Raw genomic sequence first — 16,088 nt, forward strand, 5'->3', positions numbered from 1 at the left:
CCGCTCGCGCGCCCGGCTGGGGGGAGCGGGGAGCGGGCGCGCGCCCCCCGGAGCCCCGCTCGGTGCTTTCCGCGCGGGCCACCCCGGGCGGAAGCGCCTTTCGCGCCTTCCCGCGGCCGCTCGGCTCTTTCCGCCTCCCCTCCGGGGCGCTTCGTTCGTTTCCGCGGCCGCTCGGCACTTTCCGCGGGGGCCGGCGGCGCGCTCGGCCGTTCCCGCCGCCTGCCGGGCGCTCGGCGTTTTCCGTGAGCGCTCGGCGTTTTCCGTGCGGGCCGCGGCGCGCTCGGCGCTTGCTCCCTGGCTGGCGCTCCTCAGTCGGCCGCTGCCTGCCTGTCGCCGGGCTGGGAGCGCCTGTGTGTGTGAGTGACGCGGCGGAGGTGTAGTTTGACGCGGTGTGTTACGTGGGGGAGAGAATAAAACTGCGGCGAGATCCTAGGCGCGAACGAAAGCAGTGACGGAGCAGCCTGGTAACCGGTAAGAGGAGGAAGGCGCCCAGCAAACAGGGGCGGGGGGGAGGGAAGGAAATGGAGCCCGGCGGGGACCAGGGGAGCCGCCGGGCGGCAGGACGCGGGGGCCCGGCTCCGCACCGCCCGCGGGAGGGGCGCCCGCTTTAAAGATGGAGCCGAGCCCTGCAACATCCCCGCCGCCGCCGCGCCGCGAACAAAGGATAATGGCGGATGGGAGCCGGCCCCGGCTGCGGCGGCGGCGGCGGCCACGGCCGGGCGGCGGCGGCGACTCTGGCGGCAGCCAGCGGCGGCGCTCGGCGCGGCGGGGAAGGGGCATCGCGCCCCGCGGCCCCTGGAGGAGGCGGCGGCGGAGGACGACGACGAGGGGGGAGCGGCCGCGCGCCCACCCGCGCCCACTCCCCGCGCCGCCCCTCCGCGCGCGCCTCGGGCCGCCTCCCCGCCGCGCGCCCCGGCGCTGCCCGCCGGCGGCCCCGGGCCCGGCCTCCCGCGCTGCGGGGCCGGCCGCGGCGGCGGGGCGGGCGGGCAGCCCTCCCGCGGGGCCGCCCGGGAGTTTCGCTTCCCCCGTGTAAATAAATAAACAGACTCTTGCCGTGGTGGGAGCGAGCGCGGTGGGCGCTCCCGGGCTCTGTAACTCGCTCCCGGGCTCTGTAACGAGAAGTTTTTAATAAAAATCTGTGCAGAGAAGCTGGGGCCGGCGCTTGGTCTGGTGGTTTGCTTCCGTTCGCAGCGCGGGGCACGGCCGTCTCCGGGAGGCTGCGGAAGGGGCAGCGGCGCTCGGTCCCCCGGCACCGCGCTGCGGGGAGAGACCGGGGAGGAGCGCGGCGCGGGGAGACGGGTCCCCTTCGCGGCCGGCTCCGCTGCTGTTGGTATTTCTAACCCGAAGTGAACCCGAGCCTGGCCGCAGGTGGTGAATCCCGGTTTGGGGTCTGCCTTGGCCGGCTCCCCGCAGGCCGGCGGGTGCTGCGCCGGGCGCGGGGTTTGACCTCTCTGCCTGCTCTGACAGCAAATGTCAGCTGCCTGCCGGTGCCTCCGGGCCGTCTCTCCCGTTCCGTTGCCTAGAATAGAAGACGTTATTTTGACTTTATTTCTACTTTGAAAACGTGGATACCTGCTTTTTTTGGGTACAGCAAGAAGTAAAAATGACGTGGCAGTCTTCAAAAACTTCTCTTAACCAAAGACTGTTACACTTCTCAAACGTATACAGGGATAAAAAATTGTTATAGGTCATATGACTTTTCTTCCCGAAAACATTTTTTTTGTGTTTTTCCTGGGGTTAGAAACAAGTTTCTTATTCCTTAAATAAAGGACTAGAGACTTATTTAGGAATGTCAAATATCTGTTCAGTCTCATCGTGACCACCAAACACTGTATTTTGAAATACACGAATTTTGAGAGAAGTTCCTTGCTTCCTTTCCCTGTATCAACAAATGGGGATTTTTACAGTAAAATGTGAAGTCACTGAAATAAGTTTTTATTCGAGATGGGTATTTGTGATTCACATATGTAGATAGGCCCGTCCTTCCTAGTATGTGAATTTGTGTTTTCTGTCACTTCCACCACTTCTTTTGAGATGAAGCCCAAAGGTGCTTACATCACTCTGAATAATACCAACGTGAGGAGAAGGTTTCTGAAATTGTAATTGATTAATAGACATCTGAGGACTTCCATAAGCACTGTAGCTGTTGATGGTGATTAAAGAGAATGTGGTGATTGGCGTATTTCATTCATTTTCTGTTTGATAAATATGTGCTTCATTTTAAATATAAAATTGTGACAGTAAATCCTTGCCTGTTGTTTTCTGTAGCTTTAGAAACACTACATTTTATTTTGCTATATTTCACAATAGAGTGGAAGACTCCCAGTCATATTTCTAACACAGATCTCTGCATTTCCTCACAAGCTTTGTATCCTCACAGATTAGAGAGAAGAGGGAGCAGATGGGTGGTTGTGTATTTAGTAAGTAAGCATCACTTACTTAGGTGACCTAAAATGAAATATTTGCATGTAGGAAAGAAGAGTGTAATAATTTTTAATGCTTTAATTTCATTGATAGAACACTGATGTTTAGATTAGTACTCTCAGCTTTGTGCTGCAATGAATGACCTGCATCTGATTTTTTTTTTTTTTCTCCCATACTGTTGGTGATAAAGGTGTCTCCTACCCTGGGTAAAAAAAAAACAAACACACACAAAAAAACCAAACCAAAACAAGAAAACAAAAAAACACACACCCAAAAACCACAAAGGTCTGAAAGGGGAGAGGGGTCTGCTGATAACAGAAAATTTAGAAACATCTCATTTAGACTGTCAGGTCATGAAATCTGTCTGTTTCCTGGAAGCCTGCACCAGTGTAGCTATTGCTGGTACTGATGTCAAATATAAAATATTCTGTAGTAGCTGATCTTATTCTGGAAAGTAGCTGTTCTGCTGCAGTAAGAAGCAAACAGCCTCTTTTTGCCAAAGTGCAGCTACAGCTCTGTAGGTGCAGACTCTGATAGTAGGCAAGGCCCTGACTAGGAATTTCTGTTGACACCCTTTTGAAACAAATGGGGTATTCACACTTCGCCTCTATTTTCAGATCTCTGGAAGCAAGTGGAGATCAGTTACTCATGCTGCACTTCTCAAGGCTTGTGCAGTGAGAAGGCCATGCTAGCTTTCTGCCACTAGTCTAAAGTTAGTTTCATGGGACAGAACAGCAGTCCTCATCTACAGAAACAACCCTACTGAATTCAGTTTGAGCTCTCTGGTGCCCTGCCTGCGTAAAGCTGAAGTTTCATGACAAGGCAGTGATTTTTCTCTGAATCAAAACCTGTGTTGCCTCATCTGCAGTCTGTGCAGTCATATTTCATGGTGATTATGAAAACCTGAGCAATCTGCAGTTAACGATCTTTGTACATCACCCAGCATGAAGGCATTGATACCTATTCATCACCCAGCATGAAGGCATTGATACCTATTTTATTCTTAAAAACTTTTAGATCACTTGGTTGTACCGTGATTAAAAAGGTGAGTGAGAACAAATACGGCACCTTCCAGTTTTCCATGTTTCTAAAACAGCCTTGTCAGCTGTACAGGGGATGAAGATGTGCCAGGGGCTGGTTGGTCTTTTAGGTGAAAAAGCATTTGAAAACAGACAAAGATTTTCTCATTTCATGCTGCTGCTGTTTTCTTCTGGCAGTGCTGGATTTCGTCTATCCTGTACGAAGTGGAGAGAATAGAAAACTAGTTGGTGGAAAACCTCTTAAAGGAGAGAGGGTAAAGAATTTGGAGAAGTATGTCCCTGTTTGGTTGCATGTGTATGTTTTATAGATGTGTAAAATATTTATACATACATGAAAGCTTAAAGCAGCACTGGTTCTTGTTAGGTACTCTCAATGAAGTGCATAGTACAGAGGTTCTTTTACAGCGCAAGATAATAAGCATACCTGTTTTTCTCCTGAGAGTATTGTGAGATTCGATGTTTGTCATAAAACAAGCCCATTAGGTGAAAGATGGAAAAATAGTTTCAAAGATAGGAAAGCCCTGCCGATTGCTGTTCTGGATTTCATTACTTCTCAGTTGGTCTCTGACACAACATTACACTAGCTACTTTAGACAAAGGTGCAGGAAGCCTTATAATGAAGTATTTTGAAGCTACCTTCATAGAGGAAACTGAAACAAAAATGTCTACCCTTGATATTTTCACACTTTCTGGAGGGGAGAGTTCAAGTCATGTATAAAAATCTCTGGTCCTGTAAGTGTTGTTCCACTGATAGCGTGTTTGGTCAATGAGGTTGTCAGCAAAACCGTTTTCCCTGTGTTTGGAAGAACTGTAAAGCTGGGGTCTGTCTGCCTCTTTTGGCATAAACTTTTTCAGATAGCTTTCTGAACTTGGAAAAGACCAGGTTCTTTTCTTGAGCAGACTCAAAAAAAAAAATGGTAGCTTGAGAAATCCAGGAATTTCTGAAGTTTATCTTCTGCCTGATGGACTGAAACCATAGTTCCACATACTTTTTTTGACAATAATATTGGCTGAAGCTTCCCCCGTGTCTGGTGATTTGTTCATGTCTTCTCCGTTGTACTGGCACAAATGTGTGGGGTACTGCATAGTAGACCTGACTGGAGAAGTGATCCAGCAGGGTGAGGGATGGGGAACCTGAGCATTTTTGGCCTGGGTCGTTCCTCCCCTGGTTGCCGCGTGGCTGCACAGTACCAGCATAATCAGGGGAAGGAGTGCGGCTGGAATGAGCAGGCAGATAAGGGCAACTCAGACAGCTCTGCTGCCAAGTGAGAAAATGCAGCCTACATAAAAATTTGTAAATTATTGCTGTGTTTATAACTAAGTTGGATGGCATAGATCCTGTTGTGGTTCTTGCTGCAACACTGGATCATCTAGCTAAGTTTGAAGTTTTTACATGTGCTGAATATGAGCAAATGAACATGAGCGGCAGCTGTTCCCTGACTTTAATATCATGTATTCGTACTGTTTGTTGTGCTACTTATTTACTTGGCTTAAGCGTATGTTTGGTGTTTTTTTAAGCAATTATGTTCACTTCCTCAGTCATGTTCTCATGTTTTGTTCTAACTTCTAACCTCCCATCGCTGTTCTCTGCAGCTCTTTGCTGCAGTCTTAATCATCTCCCCAGCAACTCTGCAACCTCCTGTGACATTTTTGACTCAAATATTACACGCATTTTTCTGACAGATGCTACCCTAAATCTTCTCACGTTCTTTACTGCTATTCCAATACCAACTGGATTTTGCTTTCCCTTGCACCTTTCCTACAGCTTGAATGTGAAATCTCATCTAGCTTAGCTTTTACCGCATGGAGTAATGGATGGGAAGCATTATTTGCTTGCCTTTTTCTGATTACTCTTCCTCTGGCTCTGTGTAGGTGTCCTGGCCTCAAACTCTGATGGTTCCTATCCACTCCTCCAAGTGATATGCAGTATGAGCAGGATTTGTTAATTTATGCCTTTGTAGACTGTAGAGACTGAAGGCCTAGAACATTCCTATAGAAGTAGGACCCCTGCCCCTCTTTGTGAAACTCATCCAAATTTTTCTCCTTTGTCCCAATAGGAAAATTCTGGGAGATACCAGGGGAGGGAAGATGTGAAAAAGGGCACTGTGTACTAATGCCACAGCATAATACCAGCAGAGGTAGTCTGTTGCTGTGGTTTCATCTGAGCTGATACAACTGTATTTGGCTCTCAAGAAGCAGACGTCTTATTCCTACCATGTCTCCTGCACCTGGTTGTGCCGTGTTTGGCCATCCCTTACATTGGCTGTAGTGTTAATTGTGTGTAAAGTCTAATGAGCCAGTTCAAATCACTAACCCAGGAGAAAACTGCTTTTTTGTTAGATTAGTTTTCTTCTGTGTGAGTGAGCTGAATAGGCAGGAGATTGAGATGTTGTTAGCACCAGCATTGGTGCAAATTCTCAGGGAGACTGTAGGGAGAGGAAGGAAGGGGACACAGCTTTCTCCCTTCAGCAGACCCATCTTGGGGAAATGCAGCACATTGATGATTTGGAGTGAAAGAAGGAAGAGTAGGGCTCTGTCTGTGGTGATTAGAGCCACATCAGTTTGTCTTTGCAGCTGGGAAAAGCTAGAACACAGTGTTTCAGTTGAAGAAAAAAAGAAGAGTAAAGTTTCCCTCTTTTGAAAGCCTCGTGACACCTTGTTGGTTGAACTAGCTCCTCCTCATCAGAAGCAGGTTTCAGTCTTCTCAAGAGGTTAGATCAGTGTAACTCTTAGGTCCCTTTCTTTTTGAGGAGCCCAGGCAGATGGGGTAATTATATATTTCTTTAACCTAGCCCAAGGTGAAAGGTGATGTTCCAGAAGGGGTCCAGGTCCAACACCTTGGTGTAGATCCTGTCACTTGGCCCAAGGCAACTTGGCAGTGAGTTCGCTTTAGTTTGGCTGTTACTGCAACTGATAGATGCCTTGGCCTCTCGTCCTAATTTTAAAATAATAATTGTGGCTGAAACTACTAGCATGAAAGTTGTAGTGTAAGGTTAATGTGACGTGTATAACCAGTGCACATTATCCTGGGCTGGATAGAGGAAGAAGTATGTTACCTGCTGCAAGAACTGCTTCGTCAGCAATGTGGCTGTTTGAAAAATGCGTGTCTCTGCCCAATCCTCAGAAAGCTAATGTTGACTACATAAAAAATAATCATCCTGTTTCCAGCCTGCTACTCTTAAGCAGAGTCATCAGTAAAACAATAATAATAAAATTGCAGAATATAGATGTTTTCTTCAGCATCTTGGTTGACTTACCGCAGTCTTAGGACACCTATACCCATGAATTGATCTATTTTGCTTTCATTGGCACGCCTGGCTGCAGCAGGGTGGACGCTGCTCTAGCTTCCCTGTTCCTGCTCCTGTGCCCGTAGCACCAGCACGGCTATTTGTGAGGCAGTGACGTGAACTGGATTGGAGAACGGGTCCATGATAAAAACAAGTCGCGTTTTCTGGTCTGTCTGTAGTGCAAGATGGTTGCCCAGTCCCATTTACGACACAGCCTCACAGACAGCTGTAAAGGTGTAAATAAGAAAGAATCAAGGGGAAAGCAGAGCCTGAGCTGGCTGTGCTGCCAACAGAAATGTTCCATCGAGACAGCTGTGTTGCCCACAGGTAATACAGGTCTCAAATGCTAGTTAAGTGTTTGAGAACCGAGATTAATTATTCTCAGTTCTGGAGATTATACTTCTGCAGAGTAGATCTGACTGGCAGGCATATGAGAGACCTTTCGCATTTAAGCAGCTTTCCTGCATCATCCAGGCAAATGAAAAAATTACAAGACAAATAAACCAGAGTCCAGTCAGTTGATAACATTAGTCAAAATTATTTTACTATGAAATTTGGTCATTGTTTAGTTTCAGTTGATTTTTAGGGAGAGGATGGGTCATAGATTTAGTTTTGGTACATGAAGAAAGATAATGTGTCTGCTGTTGCTTCAAGAGTAGTACTAATTGACCAAGCAACAAAGCCAGAGCAATTTTAGGATTTAAAGTATTTCTGAGTCTGGGATGTTGGCTTAAGCCCCAGATCTTTCGGTTTTAATGTTGCAATGAATTCTGTGAATAGGATGCATTCAGAAGTTGGACAAGGGCAAGGTTTGTAAGGAAGTGCTGTTTTTCTTGTGTATACCTGGGCATACTGTACTGTAGCACTCCAACTGCAGAAGGATTTCAAAAGTTTTCATTTACTTGAGAATGTTGAAGCATAAACTAGTCTATACTGCCTGTTAAGAAAGAAACAAAGCTATTAAATCGTAACAAAAACTATGTTGCTTCTGCAGATACAAATTATTTTGAATTTGTTTCAAACATTTGGCTTTATATCTGGTAATAACCAGCTTTGTATAAATAATTCAGTCTATCTTACTTTCAGATAACCAGTTCTAGTGATAATCTATTAATAAAACAGTGAAAGCATTGGTCTGAAACATCCATTTGGTTGTGTTTTTTTTTCTGAACTCATTAAAAGTGTTGGTTTTTTTCTAAACAAGATTTTCCAATATTTACCAAGTTACATAACTTCATGCTCTTATACTGTCGTTGAACTCCAGAAATACCACATACGTTCCAAGCATCAAACGGTGTTGTTTGAGTAGTTTATGCCTATAAAGCTTGCAGCATAAACATGCGAAGTGGCATTTTTTATGCATTAATCCTGTAGCCACTGAAATTCAGAAGTGGGTTAGAAACAAGAGCAATGGAGCTGTCCCTTCTCCCCAACAGGCAAAATCTCAGCACAGACACAAATTTTACCTAAAATTCTCTTGTCAAGGTTGACTATGCTGCTGATTGATAATACCTAAAAATCCATGCTTGTCCTGAGTTTCTTAACTGATTTGGTAGTTCTCTGAAACAGAAGAATGATGTGAAAGCAAGTGTGATCTGTATCACTTCAGAATTTCAACATCTGACCCTTTCCAGTCTGCAGTATTTTGCTTAGGTGACCTGCAGTACTCAAACCTCAGGCTTTTTTTTGAATTATTTTTTACATGAACAAAAAAAATGGATGGTGAAATTCAGATATCTAATTTAATGATTTAGGTGACCAAATAAAGAACTTGAAATACTGCTATTTGCCCTCCCTCATTATAGGACAGTAAAGGAGACATTTACTTTATTCGTGGGAAAGTCCCATGAATTTCTGGGGCGTTCCAGAAGATTAAGTTTCAGAACAAAAATTTACATTCATATTATGTTAGAATGTCATCTTTAATAAGTGTAATCTCTACGAGCCTTCAGTCTGGTCTTACAGTATGCTATTCTGATAAATGTAAAGTGTGCGTTAATACTTTCACACTAAAATTAACAGAGACTCTGGAAACAATTTGAAAGATTTCAGGTAATAATAAACATATTTATATGGTTATCTATCTTTATCACATTCCTGCACATGTTTCCATTAAATCATACCTGGTGTGTAATTTAAGTTATTATAAGGAAACACCTCTATGGAGGTGATTCCTTGCTCTGTTACAGGTGTTGTGGTTTTGACCCTTGGGCTTGGAGCACTCAGGTTAATCAGACTGATGTGAGTTTGTGTAGTGTTCTGGGATTCGTTTATATTTTTTAACAAGCTGTTCCTGATCTGCTCTGAGCGCCAAAAGAGAGCTGGGTGATCTTCTATATAATTTAAAAGTAGCTTTAGCTTTGTTCATTTAAGCATTTGTCATGGACACAGTGATTGAGACTGCAAATCTCTGTACCACGTCTGTAGAGCAAACCCTGTGCAGGAGGCACAGGCTATTAAATACCCTCTGCTATTCAATACCCTTGTAGTCCTACTTCACTCCCTCTAGGAGAGCAGCTCTGTTGAGCGATCAGTCACCACTGCTATAGCTGTTTGCTGAGAACAAGTTTCGTAGTTTGCCTACCTCAGAGATAACTGTTCATTTAATACAAAGATGTGTAGTCTCTACCTACAGAGTTGCGCGCTGCCGCACATTTGGGATTGCAGCAGTTCCTCCAGCAGATGCCTCTGACCTGGGATGTTTAGAGGTTGCTCGGCACATGGACTGAGATGCTTACAACGTGTCAAAACATCAGATGTTTCATGCAGCATTTAGGTGGCTCTTGTTCTGCCAGGATGAACGATGGGGCAGTAAAAGGCTGTAAGACACAGAAATGGATACGGAGGAGAACAAATATAATCTGTCTGAATGACTCTGGCAGGTCATGTGGAGGTCTCCAGTGCTGACAGGGCTACCCGGTGGAAAAAAGGAACACATGCACCTTCTTAGATGGATCTCAGCCTTGCTAACTTGCCATCATTTTTCACTCTGAATACTTCTTTCATGATTTCTAGGGACACAGTCCTCTTTTCTGACATCCTCTCCCCTTTTCTCCCTGTCACTGGGGAAGGAAAAGGTCTCGCCCCGCTTGTAGAATTAGCTCTGCTTTCTGTCACTCTGGACTGCCTTAGCTCTTCTGCTGGAACAGTTTCACATGCCAATGTTTACTGTGAAAGGAGGTGACCCAAAATGTTCTGCTTGTTGACCAGCACAGCAGGATAAATTATTTATTTGGCATATCTAGATAGCTGGGTGGTACCAGAGCACTGTTTCCAAATTGCCTGCTGTGCCAGCTAGGTAAAACCTACCTCCTCATGCAGGGGTCGTGTAGCTGCTGTAGCGTGGCGCTGAGCCCAAGGTAACAACCCGTACTAAGAGGTAGGGTGTACCAGCTTGGACACAGGGCCTCGTTAGCAGAACAGAGATGTTGGTTTATTGTATCCATTCCTGTACTCGCATGACTAGGGTTCAGGCTGCATTAATACACCCCGTGGCTTTTAAATGGGTTCTGGTTCATGTCCAGTGGGCTTTCACCATGAGCTGAGCAGGTGCCATCCCCACCTCACACCATGCGAGCTACCTGGTGGTCGCAGAAGCGAGCGCTTCAGTGAACTGCAGCATCTGGTAGCATCACAGGGGCACATGCACACACACACACCCCCTCCTCACTAGTCTTAGTACAGGTGTAATCATATCTCCTTTTTTTATTAAAAACTGCCATCGCACTAGAGTGTGGTCACAGTTTAGCACCGAAGTTAGAAGTGCAAATATGAGAAGTGTCTGGCTTCACGTCACCGGAGTCAATTGTGCTGAGAGGTCACCTTCAGATCTCATGGAGTCATTTATTTCTCCGTTCTTCAGCCACTGCTGTTTCAGTCAAAGGTAAAAGGAGATTTTGACTGGGGCCAGAAATTAAACCTCATTGTGAGTGGCTATGCTGATTATTAATTTGCAAGACCTGTACCAATTGCAGAGAGCTTGTTCCTGGAGTTCATGCTATTTACTGGGAGCATTAGCTCCCACGTGCTGTCATAAAAAATCATTTGATGCCTGTATTTTGTATTGTGTTGAAGATGGCTGTGTGCAAATGATAGTGTTCAGATATACTGTGCTAATTTTTATTAAGTAACCAGCAGCTACACATCGCAAAGGGAGCTACAGTACTTTCAGCAGACACATGGAGGCCAGAGGTGTGTTTTGACAATTTCATATGGTTCCATTTTTGTGAAAGGAAAGCTTCTTTCTACACTTAGGAATTGTAAGAAATCAACATAGGTTGAAAATTAGGTGCTTTTTATGTTCTAAAAATAATGTTAGAGAAAAGATGGTAAGCTGTAGTAAAGCGTGGTCAATTTGTATGTAAATGCACTGCATAAATATGATATTGGCAACAAATGTGTAAGAAGATGATGTGCAGAATTCTTAGAAACAAGTTCTCATGAAGTCTTTGTGAATGGATTGTATGCACTGCCCAGGACATTTTTAAAAATAACCATTTTCTCTAAAATTGAGTTTGCAGACATCTTTTGGGATGTTTTTTTCCTACACATATTCACTAACGGTGTTTGTAAGTAGTTCTCACAGTTCTGTCACACGTTAAGGATCACAGACATGTAAAGCGTTATGAATTAGTCTTTTAATACCCTAAGTGCATTCAATATGAAGACAGAGCGTTTATAAATAGAACATATTTATGGATTATATTTTCAATAATAATAATAGTTACCCAATTACTTTATAACCTTTGTGGGATTTGTTTTGACGTTTTGTTTACGTGAAGTCTGACAGTATTTTGGGGGAATTTCTGAATGTGAAAGGGATAAGATAGTGGAGAGGCATTTCTTTGCTTTTAATGTCTTTGCTGTTAAGTGCCTTAGGAAATGCTTGCTCTGGGCTCTCGCCCCGAACTTCCACTGGACTCTTCGCAGAACTGATATATTCACATAAGACCTATCCCAACTATTAGATAAGGTATTGTAGTTTAAGTAGGAAAACTTTTTTTCTTTTATATATATGTGTGTTGTCAGTAGAATTAAAATATGTAGGTTTTTTTTTAAAGTCGGCAGGAGGGTTCACCCTTACTTTCAGTGCCCCATTCACAGTCTTGAAGAGAAAGGTTGTAGTTCAGTTGGGTCCCTTGGGGATTCTGTATTGAGCAAGAAAAGACAGTATAGATTAAACTTCAATTAAATTATATGCGTATACCAAATGGTTGCTGGATGCTCTTGTTTTTCTTCACAGAATCTGTGATACAACAAAGAAGTTGCAGTTAATTGCTGTCAGAGTCTCTTTTATAAAGCTTGAAGGCAGAAATGCAAGATAGTAGTACGATGCCAAGAATGTGCAGTCAAATCAGGAAAATCCAGCAAAGAGTGTTTGAGCAACTTCCACTCACACAGCTTACCAATACACCTTCTGCCTGGTAAATGTCAGCTTTCTTGTGTTGTGCTAACAGAAAACAAAATCTAGAGGTGATCAGTGAGTTGGGTGCTCGCTGCTGTAGTTGTGAGATTAGATTTTTGGTCTTCTGCCCTTGTTTTAAAATCTGCCACTGCTTTTTTCTGTAGTGAAGGGAGACTGAGCATGCAACACAAGTAATTTGTTCCAGCACTTTCATCATTTGCATATCTAAATCTTTTAAGTATGAGAAATTTTCACCAACTTTGGAAGTGGAGGTACAACTGCAGTAGAAGTTTTGCTGGAAAAGTCATGACCCGGAAAAGTTTGTTATGCATCATCAAGGCTCCTGGTTGCATTTCTTCTGTGATCTGTATGAAAATACTACATTGTTTGCCTCTCTTGCATTGGCTATTGCAGCGTGTTTTCAGTCAGCAGAGTTTTCAGACACTTCTCCTAGTGTCATATTGATGTAGACAGAAGGGGGACTACAGTTATTACATTCAGCTTGTGGTCTGATTCTGCTTTGTACAACATCTCTTTACAGTGAGATTCAATTTTTCTTGTAAGTTCCAAGTATTTTAACTTAAGTGACAAGATGAATTTTTCCAGCTTTTTATTCTTCAGTTTGCCTGGCAGATTGCTGTGTGTAAATGCAAATAATCTGAAGACTCTTCTCCATTCTTGGCATTTTCAGTGGAGGTGGTTGTTGAGGCCATTCTTCCACTTCCACTCAGTTGCCCAGCCCTTGCACTGCCCTGACTCAGAAGCTGGCATGACCATCGATGTGGTGAAGCCATTCAGAGAAGTGGTAAAAGGCGGATTTAAGATGAAGCAGCAGACATAGGTTGTGTTCACAGCATGGCGTACCGTCCTGTCACCCCGAGGAGAAGGGCACGAGGAGCAAACACCCAGGGGCAGCAGCAGGGGCAGTGCCGGTTTGGGATGACAGAACTCCTGGTGTAAATTGCAAGTCCTGCGCCAATCCACTGTAGTCATTAGCAACAGAGAGAGATAATTATGGGCCTGTCTTGTCCTGTTGAGCATTTATTACTGGTTATTTGAAGTCCCGTGTGTTAGCTGTAAATAAAATTATTTTTCGCTGAACATTTTCTGTCTGGCAGCCATTGAATGGAGTTCATAAAGCAGCTGTTGAGCTGTGGCTGAACGGGCTGCCACACTGCAAGGTGAGAGTGGAAATGTTTACAGATTTCATGTGAATGTCCTCTGTAATTACACAGGAAAGGTGAAAACAAATGATAGTGTGCAAGAGCAGTATTTGATGACCTTTTCAGTGCTTTCATGGTGGATCTGTGGCTTTACAAAGCCACATATAGTAAACATGGAGTGAGTCGAATTCCTGGAACTTCGGATGGTGGAGCTGTGTTTGCTTCCTGAGCAATCGTACTGGCACGCCTGCTATGCATAAATCCAAATACAGGGCTTGAGAAACAGGTATTGCCTCTGTTTCCCTTCCCTCGACGCCCTCGCTGCCCTGGCTCTTTGCTGCGGTGAGCAGCAAGGCGGCTGGGTATTGCGCTGGGTGAGGAACCTCATGTGGCAGGAGAGATGGCCTCTGCAGGTGGTGGCTGGGTGAATGGCTGCCTGGATGTGGCACAAGCGGGGCTCAAAATGGGCATACGCTTGTTGAGTCTCTGCTCCAGCGGAGGAGAGGCTGTCTTGTTCTTCACTCTGGGTATGTACTTCATTAAAGTAAAACCAGAAGTCATCATCTAGCTGTGGAGGAGAAGGAGACTTTAAAGCGTGTCACTTGGTAAAGCTGTGCTTGCTTGCGAGCAGGCTGTGACAGTACATCTGATGTGTAGAGCGAACCACGTTGCCTCAAGGTGTAGTTACATTGTACGGCCAATAACTCAGCAGAAGCGTGAACTGGTAACAGTGGATTGTCACCACAACATTACTAAAGACGAAGGAAAGGCTTGCGGGGAGGGATAGTATGTTCTGCTGTGCCAACTGGTACAACTGAAAAGCACAGAAGGCTTTGGGCCTTTCAGAACCTTCACCTGTGAAAGTGGGTGGAAAGTTGTATCTGTTGTAACAGCCACAGTGAGGTATTATGGTTCTTGGATTTAGTCGTTGTTGGGAAAGGACCTCCACCTGTTTTCTGCAGTTTGTCCTGGGAGACAAAAAGCAGCTTTGTCTGTGGAGCAGGGCCTAACATTCAGAGAAAATGCTGCTGGAGTTCATAAGGATATTTGGGATAGGAGATAGAAAAGGAACAAAGCAAGATATACCAGGGAGACCACAGACATGGCAAGCTGTGGGAAGACACAGTTATGTCTTCCTGGCTCTGTAAGGAGGTGGGAGGGGCAGCAGCTCTGCACCTGCTCTGAATACACAGCAATGATGCTCACTTTAAATAACAGAGATTAGAGGAGTTACCATTATCTGTAGCTGCACTTAGTTCAGCATCCTGTCTTTAAGATACTGAAGGTCAGTAGGTACCTTAAAAGACTACTGGAACTTGCAAGAGTTACACATGACATAATCTTCCCCCCTCATGAAAATCTTTATTTGAATTTTTAAGGATTAGAGAGTGATTTATATCCTGACTCATGAGGTTTTATCTTCCTTTCAGTTCTGCACTGCTTTTGGTGTGAAATAACCACACTAATTATGGCTATTCTTGGATATTTTTGTAATCCGTGTGTGTGTCTAACCCCTGTTTGAATCCTCATAGTTTATCGTCAGCAGCATCAGTAGTGTATTTGTGCAATACATGAAGTACCAATTTTCATATTTTATAGATATTTTTAAATTTTCATTTTTATGCTTTTAGATTTGCCACCTTTCACTGTTGTTATAGTCAAACATTGAATGTTTCTAGTTTACTTACCCTGTTACTAATTTAGATCTATTTTTTAGTATTTGAAGCATTTCTCCTTTCTGGGGAAAATAATGCAATTCTATCCAGTCTCTTCATACAACAGGTTTTCATTGCTGCAAATGCTTGCTTTCTCTGAACACGCAGATTCCACAGAACCCATTTTTAAGATGGGCTCCCAACCTTTGCACTGTATCCCAGCTGATGTATAGGGTCGATCTAGAAAGGTAGTTTTTAAAGATTGCTCTGTATCTTATTACTGTTGCAGTCTAGAACTCTAGGTTTTTGTGTAATAAGACACGTGTTAAGCAGAAATCTGAAGTGAACTATCTGCAGTAGTGCCCAGGCCTCTTTCCCAGGTTTATGCAACTAATGAGATTTTTCTAGAGTGTGTGTAGTTCAGTTTCCCCGGCATTCTGCAACTGTTTGTGTTCATTAGCATCCATCTCCTAGTGTCATGGTGTAAATTCAGCTAGTATAGTTAGTAATCTTCTGCTGAACTTCTTTCTCCCACTCCTGATTTGGCTAAAGCAAATTACTGGGTGTTAGCTAAATGTTTCACTCTTTGGCTCTTCACCTCCAGAATTTCAGATCATTAGTAAGTATGTTATAAAGAAAGTATTAACAAGTATAATACTAGCTCTTTTGAACTAATAAAGAAAATTGTGTGTTATATAAAAGTCATGAGTTAAACCATCTCTAACCAGGTAGTCTCATCAGCTTTCTTAGCCTGCATTCAGAGTTCATAGCCAGGGTGTTTTAGGCAAGCAGACTCTGGTTTTCTGACTCTGGTTGTTAATAGCTAACTGTTCTTTCCGTTAATTTCATTTAGAATACTTGGTTCAAGATGAACTACAGCAATTACTAATTTTTTTCTCCAAGTGGGGGTGTGTGTCCTCTCCTGACAAGATGAAAAGTAGCCTGGAAGCAGGGAGGAATGAGAAGAAAATGTGCTTCCTCTGCTCCCACCTGTCTTCCCTGCCCCAACACTGGTGCCCCAACACTGGTTCCCCACCAGGACACTTTTGGATCTGCCCCTCCATTCGAGAAGCGGCAGCGTGGTGGCTGCCAGGGGACTCGGTGCCGGGGAGCAG

General features: G+C 44.3%; 1 protein-coding gene across 1 annotated transcript in view; it reads left to right on the forward strand.

The window, feature by feature from the left end:
• The first annotated feature begins 228 nt into the window (after positions 1-228).
• Positions 229-16,088, forward strand: part of CREB1 (cAMP responsive element binding protein 1) — a 40,414-nt gene continuing 24,554 nt past the window's right edge. Inside the window, exon 1 of the mRNA XM_075430780.1 lies at positions 229-471. The gene's annotated coding sequence lies outside the window, so the exon portion shown is untranslated. The remainder of the gene's footprint in view (positions 472-16,088) is intronic.

Source organism: Opisthocomus hoazin, chromosome 9 (assembly GCF_030867145.1).
Source record: "Opisthocomus hoazin isolate bOpiHoa1 chromosome 9, bOpiHoa1.hap1, whole genome shotgun sequence".
In the NCBI taxonomy this organism is placed as follows: Eukaryota; Metazoa; Chordata; class Aves; order Opisthocomiformes; family Opisthocomidae; genus Opisthocomus; species Opisthocomus hoazin.